Source organism: Carassius auratus, chromosome 48, assembly GCF_003368295.1.
Source record: "Carassius auratus strain Wakin chromosome 48, ASM336829v1, whole genome shotgun sequence".
NCBI classification, from domain to species: Eukaryota; Metazoa; Chordata; class Actinopteri; order Cypriniformes; family Cyprinidae; genus Carassius; species Carassius auratus.
This window is the reverse complement of record NC_039290.1, coordinates 532,692-550,302: the sequence shown is the minus strand read 5'-3', so window position 1 is coordinate 550,302 and position 17,611 is coordinate 532,692. Positions and strand designations below refer to the sequence as shown.

The 17,611-nt window shown below is 42.6% G+C and overlaps 1 pseudogene; it reads right to left on the bottom strand.

Annotated features, from left to right (window-relative positions):
- Nucleotides 1–784: 784 nt before the first annotated feature.
- LOC113065277 (E3 ubiquitin/ISG15 ligase TRIM25-like) lies at nucleotides 785–14,078 on the bottom strand (annotated as a pseudogene).
- Nucleotides 14,079–17,611: the final 3,533 nt, after the last annotated feature.

The window sequence follows — 17,611 nt, the reverse complement described above, 5'->3', positions numbered from 1 at the left end:
TTCATTCTTGTTTGTTGCATAAACAAACAAAAAAATCGGAAATAGGAAATCGGTATCGGAATCGGGCAGTTTGCTTGTAAAAAAAATCGGGTATCGGAATCGGCAAGAAAAATCATGATCGTGCATCCCTAGTCATATGCACATAAACTGACAGTCACCACTTATAAGCTACTACTAAATATTGTAGAAACTTAATTTTCTGTAAAGTTGCTTTGCAATGATTTGTATAGTAAAAAGCACTATACAAATAAAATTGAATTGAATTGTAAAAGTTGAATGTGGTAGTTAAAAATAGCATTTGGATGCAATGTGAGGTCAGTAACACCGGTCACCACCTGTTAAAATGTAAGTCCGGTGGTCTGCCCACGAGCATGAATTTTTTAAGCTCTGCACTCTTCTGAAAAGGGGGCAGGAGCAAAAGCTCTTTTCATTTAAAGGGGACAAACACAAAAAAAAACAGCACGTTTTGGCTCATACCCTAAAAGTAGCAATTTAAACAAGCTAAAAAAAATATCTGTTGGGTATTTTGAGATAAAACTTCATATACACACTCCACGGACATCAAAGTATGATTTAACATAATGTATCAATGCATTCTATGGCACCTTTAGACTGTGTACATTTTAAATCTGTATATAATCTTATGGAAAAGAAAGCTAAATTATGAATGACTTGTACTACATTAGTGTTTGTCCAGTCAAACTGAATGAAATAAAAGGGGACAAACCTTTGAAAAAATCTTGCAATTTCAACACAGGGAAAATAACTGTATTTAATGGTGAGTTTAAAAGTGTTTTGCTTGTATTCTTGCCTTCTTCTCTTGACTCTCCTCCTCTATAGGAACAGTGTTGTGACTCATGTGGTCTCCTTCAGTGCAGAACAAACACACACACATCTGATCATCTCTGCAGAACAGCTCCAGAGGTCTCTCATGTTTCTGGCAAATATAATCCTCCAGATTTCCACAGCGTTGATCAGTGTGTGTTTCTTTAAACGTGGGACTCTGAGATGAGGCTCCAGGTGAGTCTCACAGTAAGAGCTTGGACATGTCAGACAGGACTTCACAGCTTTCTGCTTTTTTTCATCACAGATGTCACAAAACACTTCAGATTTTTCTAGATTGAGCTTCTCCTTTAAGTGTTGGTGCAACCTCTCTGAGTTTTGTATTAATCTTGAGATCAGGTTCTTTCTTGAATTGTTCTTTACAGAGTGGACAGAAGCAGTTCTGTGTGTTTGTCCAGCACTTGTTCAGACAGGTTCTGCAGAAGTTGTGTCCACATGGAGTGGTGACTGGATCAGTGAACACATCCAGACAGATGGAGCACTGGAGCTCCTCATTTAATGGACCACTGGAGGATGACATGCTGAAAAGATAAGTAATGACAATATATCATCTACATTACTGTTTAGAGCTGTTTGACAGTGATTGAGTCATTAAGTTTGTGTATGGATCGGAAGTTGCATTTTAAAATGATTCTAACTAAAATCTTGTATAAAAATGTGATCTACTGTATGAACTTCACTGTTTATTACCGTGGCACTGCAATGCAAAATTGTTGTAACGATTCGGTTACTGCTACTGTGGGGGAACGAGGAATTGAGGAGACGTTGAAGTAGATGAACATGGAATCATCTTTATTTAAACAAGGGAACACAGGAGCAAGACACACACATAGCAGGGAGAACAGATATTTAATAGCCGACAGAGAATGGGAACAGGGGAAAAATTTAAATACACAGAACAGGATAATGGGATGATGAGACTCACCTGAAATAAATGGAAATTAAACTGGGAGCAGGAACAGGAAGACCAAATAAGGGCATGGAAAACACATGGGGAGCAAAAAAGACAAAACATGGAACAGAGTCTGACATAACAGGGTGGGCGCTCTGGAGGTCCCTCAGGACAGACCCGGAAACAGTGGTCTCCAGAGCAGTAACTGTTCGGTGCACCATGGCGGGTAAGAGGAACTCGTGAAGGCCATGGAGCAGCAGCCTCCTAGGTCACAGCCCCAGCCCCCACTTTGGCCTCTATGGCTGGAGCCCTAATACCTCCCTCCAAAAATACTGGGGTAAATTTACGGGGCTGTACTCATGGGCCTGGAGCCCTCCCTGGGCTGAACTGGGGATCAGGAAGGCATTTATGTGGTGCTGGCACTGGAGGGCACTCAGGAGGAGCAGGCACAGCAAATCGCTTTTGAGGAGCTGGCACTGAAATGAGTTTGGGGCTGGAGCCAGCCCTGGAGTTAGTTTGGGGCTGACGCCCCACTGGAGCTTGCTCTGGGGAAGGAGCCAACACTGGAACAAGCTCTAGGGCTGGAGCCGACACTGGAGCGAACTCTGGGGCTGGAGCAGACTCTGGAGCGAGCTCTGGGGCTTGGACCAACATTGAGTGCCACATGAACATCCAGCAGGCTTGCCATATTAATGTCCGACTGACTTGCCTCGGGAACCCAGTGTCCTGACATTTTATCCTTCCCTGTCAGATTTTCCTACCCGGGTTTACTGCGCATGCACACATCAATATCGCGTCCTTTGTCTCATGCTAAACAACGATATTTAATGTATCTGCATTACTGTAAGGGTAGGTTTAGGGTTGGGGTAGGTGTAGACTTTAATAAAAACACAATCTAATCGGTAGAAAATAATATTTATTGTTGGTTTCCTGTAGCTGTATCCCTTCTAGCTACAACTGCGAATATAAAACATAATTACTGTATTTGAACGAGGAATTGAGGAGACGTTGAAGTAGATGAACATGGAATCATCTTTATTTATAACAAGGGAACACAGGAGCAAGACACACACATATCAGGGAGAACAGATATTAATAGCCGACAGAGAACTGGGAACAGGGGAAAAATTTAAATACACAAACAGGATAATGGGTGATGAGACACACCTGAAATAAATGGAATTAAACTGGGAGCAGAAACAGGAAGACAAATAAGGGCATGAACACATGGGGAGCAAAAAAGACAAAACATGGAACAGAGTCTGACATAACAGGGTGGGCGCTCTGGAGGTCCCTCAGGACAGACCCGGAACAGTGGGTCTCCAGAGCAGTAACTGTTCGGTGCACCATGGCGGGTAAGAGGACTCGTGAGGCCATGGAGCAGCAGCCTCCTAGGTCACAGCCCCAGCCCCCACTTTGGCTCTATGGCTGGAGCCCTAATACCTCCCTCCAAAAATACTGGGGTAAATTTACGGGGCTGTACTCATGGGCCTGGAGCCCTCCCTGGGCTGAACTGGGGATCAGGAAGGCATTTATGTGGTGCTGGCACTGGAGGGCACTCAGGAGGAGCAGGCACAGCAAATCGCTTTGGAGGAGCTGGCACTGAAATGAGTTTTGGGGCTGGAGCCAGCCCTGGAGTTAGTTTTGGGGCTGACGCCCCACTTGGAGCTTGCTCTGGGGAAGGAGCCAACACTGGAACAAGCTCTAGGGCTGGAGCCGACACTGGAGCGAAACTCTGGGGCTGGAGCAGACTCTGGAGCGAGCTCTGGGGCTTGGACCAACATTGAGTGCCACATGAACATCCAGCAGGCTTGCCATATTAATGTCCGACTGACTTGCCTCGGGAACTGCCAGTGTCCTGACATTTTATCCTTCCCTGTCAGATTTTCCTACCCGGGTTTACTGCGCATGCACACATCAATATCGCGTCCTTTGTCTCATGCTAAACAACGATATTTAATGTATCTGCATTACTGTAAGGGTAGGTTTAGGGTTGGGGTAGGTGTAGACTTTAATAAAAACACAATCTAATCGGTAGAAAATAATATTTATTGTTGGTTTCCTGTAGCTGTATCCCTTCTAGCTACAACTGCGAATATAAAACATAATTACTGTATTTGCAGTACTGTAAGGGTATGATTAGGGTTGTGGTAGGTTGTAGACGTTAATAAACCATAACTTTACAGTAGAATTTTTCGTTGTGGAATTGTACTACCCACTGTTTTAGTGGGAGGTAGGAAAATCTGACAGCGTAGGACAAAACGACAGAACACCGGCTGACTTGAATTCTGTGCCGTGGAGTCATCGAAGGCCGTAGCTGTGTCAATCCTGCAGAACTCCCAGGAATACTTTACGAAGGGGAGATCTAGGCGAGCTAGGGCGATGAACCGAGCAGCCAAAATTTAAAAACGTAAAACCAAACACAGGGAAACAATGCGCCGCTTTCAGTTTGGGTCGGCTGTTCTGTAACAATTTGGCTATTGTAGGGGAATGCGGAATCGAGGAGACGTTGGAGTAGAGCTGTAATCGGGCCATAAAAGTTTTGCCCAACAGGACCTGAGCCCGTCAGGTTTCGGCCCGAGCCAAACAAGTACATTTTGATTGGAAGCTTTTTAAAAGCCGAACCCGTTTACAGCCTGACTGTTACGTTTTTACCTTATTATAATCACAGCAGAACAAACGAGAGCGGACACTAGCTTCACTTCACTTCACTTCACTTGGTTTTCTCTTTATTCTTCTCTTACGTTTACAACCAAACGTTCATTCCCATGTGAGCTGCATCGCCCTCTACAGGTTAAACCATAACTCAATACACAACATATTTCCCCTTTTGTTTAGGAAGCTTACCAGGTAAAATAAAAATTACTACGCCGTCTCTTAAATCACTTAGACCTCGGCTGTAATAAAATGCAAACTTAAATGTTTCCTTATTTATACTTAACATTAACCTTTTTTTTCTTTTCAATATTTGTAACAATTTAACAGTATAACAGGCAACCTTATGTTGATTACACTTCTAACAGAAGCATTAAACTTAAGTGAATTTAAACAAACAAATTCACAAGCAAAACAGCATTTAGATTATTATTATTATAAACATATATATATATATATATATATATATATATATATATATATATATATATATATATATATATATATATATATATATATATGTTTTCCTTCACATTACAATGTCCTTTTTTTTTTTTTTTTTTTTTTTTTTTAACTTGATGTCATTCCCTCTTAGTTTCCCCCCCCAAAGGCCATGAGAAGGATTACTGTACGTAATCATTAAGCCATGCAGGCTTTTTTCTGACCCTGCCAGGCATCCGCACATCACCGAAGGGTTGTGCCGGTCCCGACTCAGGTACTGGAACATCCAGCATTTGTGCAGATTCCAGCACAGGTGCCGGAACAGAACTGTCAAAGGTTTCTTTTACCCTGTCAGGAACCATTGAAAGATGAGTAGCATTCCAAGTGCGTCCATCTTCCAGCACATACGCATTTGCACCAGCTCTCCGTAACACCCTGGCAGGTCTATGAAATTTTGACAGTCCTTTCTTGACATGGAAGGGTTTCCGTACTCTTACTAGGCTTCCCTCTTTGATCTTGGGTACTTGTGCACCTCTCCTCGCATCTGTGTAAACTTTTGATGCATTTTGTTTAGAGATGACACGGTTGCGCAGTTGCTTTTCTGTCAGCAGAGTAGCTTTGCTTGCTGGACCGATGTTCACCTTTGTGCGCATTTTCCTGTTGAACATGAGTTCATATGGTGACACTCCTGTTGTACTGTGTGGAGTTGCACGATATGTAAGCAAGAAGTCCTGCAGGAATGGTTTCCACGATTTCCTCTCCTGCTCGGCAGTAAGGAGTGTTTCTTTGAGAACACGGTTCCAGCGTTCAATAGCTCCGTTAGCTTGTGGATAATACAAAGATACTTTCCTGTGTGTAATATCTCTTACTGCCAGAAATTCTTTGAACTCACTCGAGGTAAACTGTGTCCCATTGTCACTAATGAGTTCTGTGGGGTTGCCGAAGCGGGCAAACACAGCAGACAGGAAGGTATTTACAGCCGTGGTCGTGATTGAATGTGTAAAAGCCACCTCTGGCCACTTTGTATAATAATCAATCAAAGTCACTGCATAGCGGCAGTCCCAGTTTGCTGACTCATACGGTCCGACGATGTCAATTCCTACTTTCTGCCATGGACCGTCTGGCAGTGGGACTGGCTGAATTGGAGCAGCATGCGTCTTAGCGCTTTTATCATTCATCTGGCAGGTCACACATGCACTAATGCTGTCCTGCACCAACATGTCCATGCCAGGCCACCAGTATAAGTCACGCAACCTCTGCTTGGTGCGCACAACACCCTGGTGAGATTCATGTGCCAGGTCCACCAGCTGTTTTCTCAGAGCTACAGGCACTAGCCGTCGGTGGGGGCCCCTGTATATTGTCACATCTTGAACTGAGAGTTCATCTCTAGTAGCAAAGTAGGGTTTGAGCACCGCCGGTAGAGACTTTGCTGTTTTAGGCCACCCTTTTTTTATCTGTGCCCTGATGGCAGTAAGCTCTGGGCATACTTCACACGCCCCAGCGAAGTCCTTTGCTGAGAGAGCTTTCAGTTCTGTGTCCAGCAAGCTACAAGTTCGGGCTCAGTCACTGGCTCTGCATTCTTTTCTGATGGTAGGGGCAGACGAGAGAGACAGTCAGCAGCATAGTTTTGTGCTCCTGCACGATACACCACGTCGTACGTAAAGCAAAGAAGTCTGGCTGACCACCGGGCAATACGCATTCCCGCACGCCCAAGTCCTTTTGTGTGTAGCAGTGTGGTCAGAGCCTGGTGATCTGTACGCAATATGAATCTTGTCCCCCATAAAAACATCCTCCACTTTTCCACAGCCCACATACAGGCTAATGCCTCCTTTTCTACAATGGAGTATTTTCGCTCTGCAGGGGTAAGTGAACGTGAGGCAAAAGCAACTGTGCGCTCCATGTTATCAGCATGCATTTGTGTCAATATGGCCCCCAACCCATAATCCGAAGCATCTGTAGACACAATTGTAGTAAGGCTGGGGTCAAAGACGGATAGTGCTGAACTGGTTACGATGCGAGTCTTGACCGTGTCAAAACTTGACTGTGCTGCTGCCGTCCACTGAAAGGTATCGTCACGCAGGCAGTCTCGCATGGGCTCCACCAGGGATGCATAGTTTTGCAGAAATTTTGCATACCAGGCTGTGAGCCCCAGGAATGAGCGCAGTGTGGTGGCATCACTATGCGCTGGAGCAGCTGTTATAGCCTTGAGGTGGTCTTTGTCTGGCAGCAAACCCTGAGCTGAGATGGTGTGTCCAAGGAACCGTAAGCTGGTCTGGTTGAAGTGACATTTTTCATTGTTGAGCTGGAGACCAGCTTCCTTTAACGCAGCAAGCACCATCTGCAGGTTACGATCATGCTCCTCCTTTCCTGTGCCATAGACTATTACATCATCAAGATAATTCTGGACCCCCTTAAGATCTTTCAGCACCAGAGACATCATCTTGGAGAACGCACTTGGGGCTGAACACAGTCCATATGGAACCCGACGAAACCTGAACAGTCATTCGTGCGTTATAAATGCAGTCATATCTCTGCTTTCCTCTGCCAGTAACACCTGATGATAAGCATTGGCTAAATCAATGGTGGAGAACACAGTAGCTCCACGCATTTCAGAGAAAAGATCATCCATATGGGGAAGTGGGTGGCTGTCCATCACTACCGCCTTGTTTGGTTCACGTAAATCCACGCACATTCTCACTGCACCATTCTTTCTTCGTGTGACGACGATGGGTGATACCCATGGAGATGCATCAATCCTCTCTATCACATCCATTTCTAACAATCTCTCCAATTCAGCAGAGACAGTTTGTTTAACCGAAAGTGGAAGTCTCCGCAGCTTTTGTTGAACAGGTTGAACGTCTTCCCTGACTTTTACACGGTGAATGAAACCTTTAGCAAGACCTAGCTTCTCCCCTGTCACAGCTTTGGCTTTGATCTCTCTGATCTCTGTCACTGGACCCGCAGGTGAGAGCATGCTGTTGTTGTCAATAGAAAGTCTCAGTGCTCTGAATAAGTCCATTCCCAGCAGGGCCGTGCCTGTCTTCACGATTTACAGTGTAGCTGGTACTGTAATGGTCGCATACTGCACTGTAGTTAACATGCAACCTAGCACTGGAACGTCAGCTTTGGTGTAAGCCACTAACCTTTTTTCTGGCTCAGCAAGCGGCACACCACTGAAGTGCGTTCTGTAGAGGTGCTCAGGAATGATTGACACCGCCGATCCCGTATCCACCACTAACTCCACAGTACGGGAAGTTGTTTTTTCCTTTATGGCTACTGTGCATGTAATTTTGTCATCTCGTTGTCCATTTTCTATCATTCGCACCGTATTCATTTCCAAAATAACCACTTCTCCTACTTTGGCTGTGTTTTGTTTGGACTTACATACACGAGCAAAGTGTCCGACCTTATTGCAGGTTCGGCAGGTCATTTTCCTTGCAGGGCAGTCCTGAGCATTTGCCATGTGAGCTGCTGATCCACATCTAAAACAGCTTTGGTCCTGTTTCAGTGCTGCTGCCGGCACTGCGGAGTAACTGCTCTTTGCTCTGGTTCTGAATGGACGTTTCGGTCTCGCCTTCACCACGTGCACTGGAGCATGCGGCTCCGAAGCTAGAGTCTGAGCGTGTCCGATAGCTGCTTCCACTTGACACGCCAACTTTACTGCTGTATCCAGAGTGAGGTCTGCCTCAGTTTGTACTAACAGTCTCTCACGTATTTTCACACAGCTAGCGTGCTCAATAAGTTGGTCCCGTATCATTTCATCTGTATTACCAGCAAACCCGCACGTAGTAGCTAACTCACGAAGCGCACCCAAATACTCAGCTACAGTCTCATGTGGTCTCTGTACTCTTTGCCTGAACTTGTGGTCATAGGTTGTACCTACGTTCGTGAGTGTATAAAATACACGTTGGCCTTCGGTGCCCAAGCAGTGTAGGAGAATTGCACGCTTCCTCGTATCGGGCCAGTCATCCCCCTCCGCGTGAATAGCGAGTAGGTAATTTCCGAACATTTTCATCCACATATCGAACGGGATAGTGGGTTGTCCACTGCATGGCAGGAACAACGCAGGGAGAGGCACACCGGCAGTCGCCATCCTCGTCGCCAATTTGTTACGTTTTTACCATGTAATAATCACAGCAGAACAAACGAGAGCGGACACTAGCTTCACTTCACTTCACTTGGTTTTCTCTTTATTCTTCTCTTACGTTTACAACCAAACGTTCATTCCCATGTGAGCTACATCGCCCTCTACAGGTTAAACCATAACTCAATACACAACACTGACATTGTTCAAATGTACACACGCACACAGCTCTTTTGTCTTTGATCAAGAATGAATCATTTATACATGTTTTAACATAATTCATTCATAACTTAGACTAGACCACTTGGAAGTTGGACTAAATAAATAAAAAAAGTCCTCTGTAACATCTTAAGGGGGGGGGGGGGTGAAATGCTATTTCATGCATACTGAGTTTTTTACACTGTTAAAGAGTTGGATTCCCATGCTAAACATGAACAAAGAGTCAAAAATTAAGTTGTACGTTTGTTCCAAAAATACTCCTTCCGGTTTGTCACAAGTTTCGGAAAGTTTTTTTCGAGTATGGGTCTGTGTGACGTTAGATGGAGCGGAATTTCCTTATATGGGTCCTGAGGGCACTTCTGCCGGAAGAGCGCGCGCTCCAGTAGAGCTGAGACATTCACTGATCAGAGCGAGAGCGAAATGTCACAAAAGAAGTGTGTTTTTGGTTGCTAGGGCAAGACAACCCCTTGCTCAGATTACCACACCCCCCCCCCCCCTCCAAAAAAAAACAGCATTAAGGGACCAGTGGATGGAGTTTATTTTTACATAGCATCAACGGAGTTGTGCAAGTGTTTTTGTTTGTTCCCTGCATTTCGAAGATGCTTTTTTTACAAACAAGGCCCAGTTTGATGCCGGATTTGCACATCGTTTATTTCTTAAGGATAATGCAGTCCCAATGAAAAAGGGTCACGATCGTGTGTTGGAACCGCAGGCGGTGAGTAAAACTGCTTCAAATATCTCTGTGTTGTTAACTTAGCTATCTGCGCTTAAGCACATCAAGTAAACAACATGCGATGTTGGCATAAAACTGCACTTTCCGAATGTAAAAAAAAAAAAAAGACGACATAAATTGGAACTTAGTCATTTTCCAAAACTGCTAAGCAAATATATACAGTTTCAATACATACTACATAGAGACGTCGTTGATGCTGCTGCTCTTGTTCAATGTCAGCCTCGGGATCTGATTCTCGATCATAAATATACGGCTGAATCTGACTGTTAGCCATGGTTTGTTTTGGATGATGGTTTTTTCCTCACGGTAATGTAGGGTTGCCATCCGTCCCTTAAAGGGGGGGTGAAATGCTCGTTTTCACTCAATATCCTGTTAATCTTGAGTACCTATAGAGTAGTACTGCATCCTTCATAACTCCAAAAAGTCTTTATTTTTATTATATTTATAAGAGAAAGATAGTCTGTACCGATTTTTCCCGGAAAAACACGAGCGCCTAGAGGCGTGACGTGTGGGCAGAGCTAAAGAATCACGAGCGCCAGTAGGCTTTTGAGTTGAGAGCATGTGGAAGCTGTGACACAGATCCAGAGGCTGAAATTTAACAAGAGCAGCATCAGCAAAGGCGGTATGCTATGTGGTATGTACTGAAACTGTATATATTTGCTTAGCGGTTTTGGAAAATGACTAAGTTCCACTTTATGTCGTCTTTATTTTTTATTTTTTTAAGCTGTAACGTTACATGTGGAAAGTGCAGTTTGATGACAACATCGCATGTTGTTTACTTGATGTGCTTGCGCGCTGATAGCTAAGTTAACAACACAGAGATATTTGAAGCAGTTTTACTCACCGCATGTGGTTCCAACACACAATCGTGACCCTTTTCCGTTGGGACTGCATTATCCTTAAGAAATAAACGATGTGCAATCCGAAATGCAGGGAACAAACAAAAACACTTGCACAACTCCGTTGATGCTCTGTAAAAATAAACTCCATCCACTGGTCCCTTAATGCTGTTTCTCTTTTGGTAATCTGTGCAGGGTTGTCTTGCCCTGGCAACCAAAAACACACTTCTTTTGTGACTTTTCACGACGCTCTCGCTCTGATCAGGCTGTGCTCAGCCTCTCAATGCTCTGCTATACGGGAGCGCGCGCTCTTCCGGCAGAAGAGCTCGCACTTAGGACCCATATAAGGAAATTCCTCTCCATCTAACGTCACACAGAGCCATACTCGAAAAAAACTTTCCGAAACTTGTGACAAACCGGAAGAGGTTTTTTTGGAACTAAAATACTCCTTCAAACGTACAACTTAATTTTTGAAACTTTGTCCATGTTTATCATGGGAATCCAACTCTTTAACAGTGTAAAAAACTCAGTATGCATGAAATAGCATTTCACCCCCCCTTTAAAATACGGAATCGTCCCGTATTTGAGAATAAAATAGCGCGTCCCGTTTTGAATCAATATGGGACGGGGTTTGTCCCGTATTTTCGGAGTTGTCTTCAGTGCAGCATCTCATGTAAATCATCCCAGATCCCACCGGCGTTCTGTGAATACTCGTCCTATTCTGCCCCTGATTGGGTAATACTCGCTGCCATCAGTGGATTGACAGGTTCATGACCAATCTGAGTCAAAGGAGGGCGGGACTCTTGGCAGATAGTCAATTTTAAAGAATAGCGGAGGCTGCTCCAGATAACCCCCCGCGTCCAGCGCTGAAACGAAAGCGGATTCAGAAGTACTGACGAGACCCTGCGCATTTCAGAAGCTTCCCAGAAGCGGCTCTCGCGCCGCTTCGCTAAAAAAAATAAAATAAAAGTCAAAAATCCCTGTCAATTTCAAAATAAACACCCTGTGCAGACTCCCAAACATATTGCATGTATATTGGCAATATATCCTTGGTACTTGAAACCCCAAAATCAGAAAAACACGTCTGACAGGCAAATCACGTGGTCTCACGCATCCAGTCGCTCCGCTTCTGATATGCTTCTGAAATGCGCCGCGTCGCGGCCGGTGTAAACACAAGCATTGACGCATTGGGCGCGATCAGCTCCGGTAGCCGTGTCGCAGCGTAATGCGGCGCACACGTGTTCAGTGTAAATGAGGGGTTAATGAGGGGTGAAACAGGGGTCACGCTCAATTAAAGTGAAAGCACACTTTTGATGGAAAAATAAATATGATTTTATACAAAAATTTTTAAAAATGCACAGAATAAGCATGTCAAGAGTTTTAACAACAACGACAATGTCTAGTGTTTTAACAATTATGCCAGAAAAAAGAAAATTAAGTATAACAAATATGCATTTACCCATTTCAACTTTTTAATTAATCGTTTTGGGTGAAAGTATGGTGTAGGCTATTGTTATAAAAAAAATGTTGAAATAATTATACCCATTGTTTGAAAAGGTCATATTTTCTGCCGAACACTTTGCAGACGCTGATGTGATGCTGTACTTATATGCTTCCAGTGTGAATACTCGCGAGAGTCTGCTGCTGCAGTGACGGTGTAGTTGCGCGGCTCACGCTTGCGGTGTGAAACAGGGGTTAAGACTTTGCTTTAGTTGCTGGTGCAACCAAAACATAATCGCCAGACTTACTCAGCATCCATTTTCGCATCTTTATCGCGCTAATCGAAACACATTACATGACCGCTCATTTACTTTGCAAACCGGAGCGCAAACCGGAGCCCGCGCAAGATGATGTAAAGTAACCCCGAACCCGTTGGGTGCCATCGGGTTCTGGCAAAGATCTTCAGCTCTAAGTTGGAGTAGATCAACATGGAATCATCTTTATTTATACAAACAGGGGAACACAGGAGCAAGACACACACATAGCATGAAGAACAGACATTTAACACCCGAAAGAGAACTGGGAATAGGGGAAATTTTTAATACTGTACACAAAATAAGAAAAATGGGATGACGAGAAACACCTGAGATCAATGGGAACAGGAAGACCAGATGAGCATGGAATCACATGGGGAGCAAAACAGACTAAACATGGAACAAATACTGACAATTGGGTGGTAGAAGAAGAAACGAAATGAATTGAAGTTTCACAACAATAATTTAACAATATCACATAAATAAATGTTTATATATAAAACACAACACAGAAAAATGAAACACATGTAAACATGAAGCGTAATTTTTGTTTAGCCAAGTTAAAGATTTCCACTGGAATTTATTATCTCTGCCTGCAGTTCAAGTACTTCATGTTTCTGTCCTCTCTAAATTAACAGCACACTTCAGACTTTGATATACATGTACAACCAAATAAAAGACATGCTTTTATACTGCTTCATGCTATTAAACTACTGAACAAGCTCTTTACATTTCCATCACTTACCTGTGAGTGAATAACAGATCTGATCGTTAATTTTAGTTTCTGAATAGAAATGTTGTTGTATGACTAAGCTTTTAGTTCATCTGTTAAGTTTCACTTTCACCAACTGCAGTGACGTCATATTGTAGCCCCACCCATATCATGAAGAAGAAACCATTTCTAATGAATTCCTGCTGAGTGTGTAAACAGTGTAAGGAACTTTTTTTCATTTTGGTTAGTTCCTTTTCTGATGACAGTAGTGTCAAAAATGTAGTTTTTACTATTGTCCTCTTGCATTATCAACACTATTTTCCTGTTTGCTTTTACACAATCTGTGTTTTATAAAGTGCTACATAAATAAAGGTGACTTTACTTGACTCTTTACTCTCTATTCAAAGAATATTGATGTCTTTCAGGTTCAGAGGAGGAGTGCATTACTGTAGAAATGGCCAGTGAGCATCACCCATGGTGTTGAGATCATCATATACAGGCCAGGACCTCGTATCGGTGAAGATGCCAAACTCTCCATTGTCCTGAAATACAAAAGCACGGGCAGTCTCCTGTATGATGAGATGGTCATGTACTACACTGAGAGCTGAAAGACCCTGTGAAGAAGGAGCAAATTTTTTGTTGACTTCAAACCACAAGAGATTGAGTGTACTTTGACTATTTAACAGTCCCACCATAGACTTTTTCACTTGATGATGAAACATGCTTACAGTTGGTGTTGAATTTCATCCATAAGTGATACTTTTAGACCAGTGTTTCCCAAACCTGTCCTGGAAGGTTCTTGCAGTCATCACATTTACCATTAAGGTACTTCTATGAACTTTTTAGGTGCAAATAATTTTTTTAGGTGTCCAAATTTTCTCCAATTGTATAATGTTTTAAATAGATATTTCTGTAGAAATAAAGTACTCAAAATATTTTAATGCTTGAGGTAGAGGTCTTCACAGTGCACCCGAGACCTGTCGACCCGGGACCCGTACGGGTCCAGGTCTATATTTTAAATGATTAGCCGGGTCTGGGTCCGAATCTATTACTTCGGGTCCCGGGTCTGTTTAACATTGTGTGTAATACCCGTGCGATCGGAGTCATCGAACTAGGAAAACACCCGGCTGTGATGAGACACTGGTTGTGTTTTTTGTAACTTGCAACTTGTCAAATTAGGAAAAGAACAGAGTGAGAAAAAAAATAAAAAACACTGCGATCTCTCTCTCTCTCTCTCTCTAGTGGTGGAAATTATGATTCTTTTTAGAGATTCTTTCATTTTTAGTTCGTTCACCGAAATGATTTGTTCAGATTCGTTCATTAATTTGTTCTGTGACCATTCTTCGTATTGTACAAAATATACCAGCAGGTGGCGAAAAAGAGTGTCTTATATGTTATGTCCTAAGTCAATGAACTCACTTGTTACAAAAAAATTATTTGGCTTTATTAAAGTGTGTGCATAATCGCATTCAATAGATAAAGTCTAATTAAGTTGTTCAGATGAACAAAGCACAAGGTTTTCTTGCATAATTAGCATTTTAATTTTTTGGTCAGGCAGTTCGTATATTATATATTCACATTCATAAATCGGGGATTAAACGTGGATTCATGTTCTGTATGCTAAATATGAAAAGAAGCATATGTGCACACAGTATCTAACTGCGCTTTGAATTTTGCGAGATTAACTATGGCGTGCCGTCCGGTCCAAAAATAAGGCTACTGATTTGTTGCGGGAATTCACCGTACAGTTGCCAGTAGCCACTGAGTTTACCACTGACAGGCCGGCGGTGCATCAGTATACACACTCACATCACGCAGCGAACGACTCACTTTCCTCACGCGAACGCCTCACTTTCCTCAGCGAACGACTCACTTTCCAAACGCAGCGAACGACTCATTTTGCTCAGCGTACGGATCACTTTCCTCACGCAGCGAACGACTCACGCAGCTAACCGACTCACTTTCCTCACGCGAACGCCTCACTTTCCTCAGCGAACGACTCACTTTCCAAACGCAGCGAACGACTCATTTTCCTCAGCGTACGGATCACTTTCCTCACGCAGCGAACGACTCACGCAGCTAACCGACTCACTTTCCTCAGCGAACTCACTTTCCTCAGTGAACGACTCAAGCAGCGAACCGACTCACTTTCCTCAGCTAATGACTCGCGCAGCTAACCGACTCGCTTTCCTCAGCGAATGACTCGCGCAGCGAACGACTCACTTTGCGTAGCCAGAGACCCACTTTCTGCAGCCGGAGACTCACTTTCCGCAGCCGGAGACCCACTTTCCGCAGCCGGAGACTCACTTTCCGCAGCCGGAGACCCACTTTCCGCAGCCGGAGACCCACTTTCCGCAGCCGGAGACTCACTTTCCTCACGCAGCAGACAAATGACTCTCTCTTCATGTAGGGACCGAATATTATAATTAAAGTGACTTCTATATTACTTCCCAAAGAATATTTAGATATAATATTTGAATATTCAAAAATGTGTACATTTCAATAAAATGAAATAATTGCCTAGTGCAAATTTGTTAATGCATGGTTAACTTTTTTTTTTTCTGCTGTCACTAGGCTATACTGATATATTTTTAAAAATCTATATTTTGTAAAAAATAATTAAAAATAAACCTGAACTATAGCTAATCTAAACATCTGTATTTTCATACAATTTCATAAATAAGTAGGCTAATAAATATATAATGTCAAAAAAATATGATATAAACTATTATAATATGTAGTGAGAGCTTAGCAATTAAAAAAATTAAAAGGCACAGGTTAGATCGAGGTGTAAAGCAAACAGCTAAAACTCCAGTACTACGTTTTTATAAACTGTGGACCCCAGGAAACGTTACTTAAAAAATAAATTATTAAGCTTTTAATCTTAAGTTATATGTATATGTATATTAATATTATATAATATTCAAATTTATTTATACAGTGGTCGAATTTTACAATTGTTTTAGGGGGAATAGTCTTTTTCTTTGTCCTGTAGTTAATTTTACATAATGATTACAAATTACAAAATCATAATTTTTTTAAAAACGTTTTATTGAAAATTTTGCCTTATTAAATGAAACTGATTAATTTTGGTAAATATTTTGCTATGATTTTGTGCTGGTAGTAGGCTAGTGCTGGCACCTTAATAAATGATGATGACAATAAAACCGCCAGTAGGTGACAGCAAATCGATGGTTTAAGTATTTATTGAATCATTCAAATCAAACTTTTCGTTCAAAACGGCTGATTTTTTTCAACGTTTCCTGGGGTCCACAGTTTATAAAAATGTAGTACTGGGGTTTTAGCTGTTTGCTTTACACCTCGATCTAACCTGTGCCTTTTATTTTTTTTTTATTGCTTAGCTCTCACTATATATTATGATAGTTTATATCATATTTTTTTAACATTATATATTTATTAGCCTACTTATTTATGAAATTGTATGAAAATACAGATGTTTAGATTAGCTATAGTTCAGGTTTATTTTTAATTATTTTTTACAAAATATAGATTTTTAAAAATATATCAGGATAGCCTAGTGACAGCAGAAAAAAAAAGTTAACCATGCATTCACAAATTTGCAATAGGCAATTATTTCATTTTATTGAAATGTACACATTTTTGAATATTTAAATATTATATCTAAATATTCTTTGGGAAGTAATATAGAAGTCACTTTAATTATAATATTCGGTCCCTACATGAAGAGAGAGTCATTTGTCTGCTGCGTGAGGAAAGTAAGTCGCCGGCTGCGGAAAGTGGGTCTCCGGCTGCGCAAAGTGGGTCTCCGGCTGCGCAAAGTGAGTCGCCGGCTGCGGAAAGTGGGTCTCTGGCTGCGCAAAGTGAGTCGCCGGCTGCGTGTGGAAAGTGAGTCGTTCGCTGCGCGAGTCATTCGCTGAGGAAAGTGAGTCGGTTAGCTGCGCGAGTCATTAGCTGAGGAAAGTGAGTCGGTTCTCTGCGTGAGTCGTTCACTGAGGAAAGTGAGTTCGTTGAGGAAAGTGAGTCGGTTAGCTGCGTGAGTCGTGCGCTGCGTGAGGAAAGTGATCCGTTCGCTGAGGAAAATGAGTCGTTCGCTGCGTTTGGAAAGTGAGTCGTTCGCTGCGTGATGTGAGTGTGTATACTGATGCACCGCCGGCCTGTCAGTGGTAAACTCAGTGGCTACTGGCAACTGTACGGTGAATTCCCGCGACAAATCAGTAGCCTTATTTTTGGACCGGACGGCACGCCATAATGAAAGAGATAAGCTTTGTACCAGTTCATTTTAATAACGAACGACATGTATCCGTTCATTTAACTCATTCACGAATGAGGATTGTACCAGTTCAGTCATTTCATTCACTAACGATATCTCTGGATCTTGTTCAGTGAAGGGCGTATAGAGCATTACAGTCCTGCCCACAGCTCGAGAGAGCTTTGGTGGCGGAAGTAAATTTCCCATT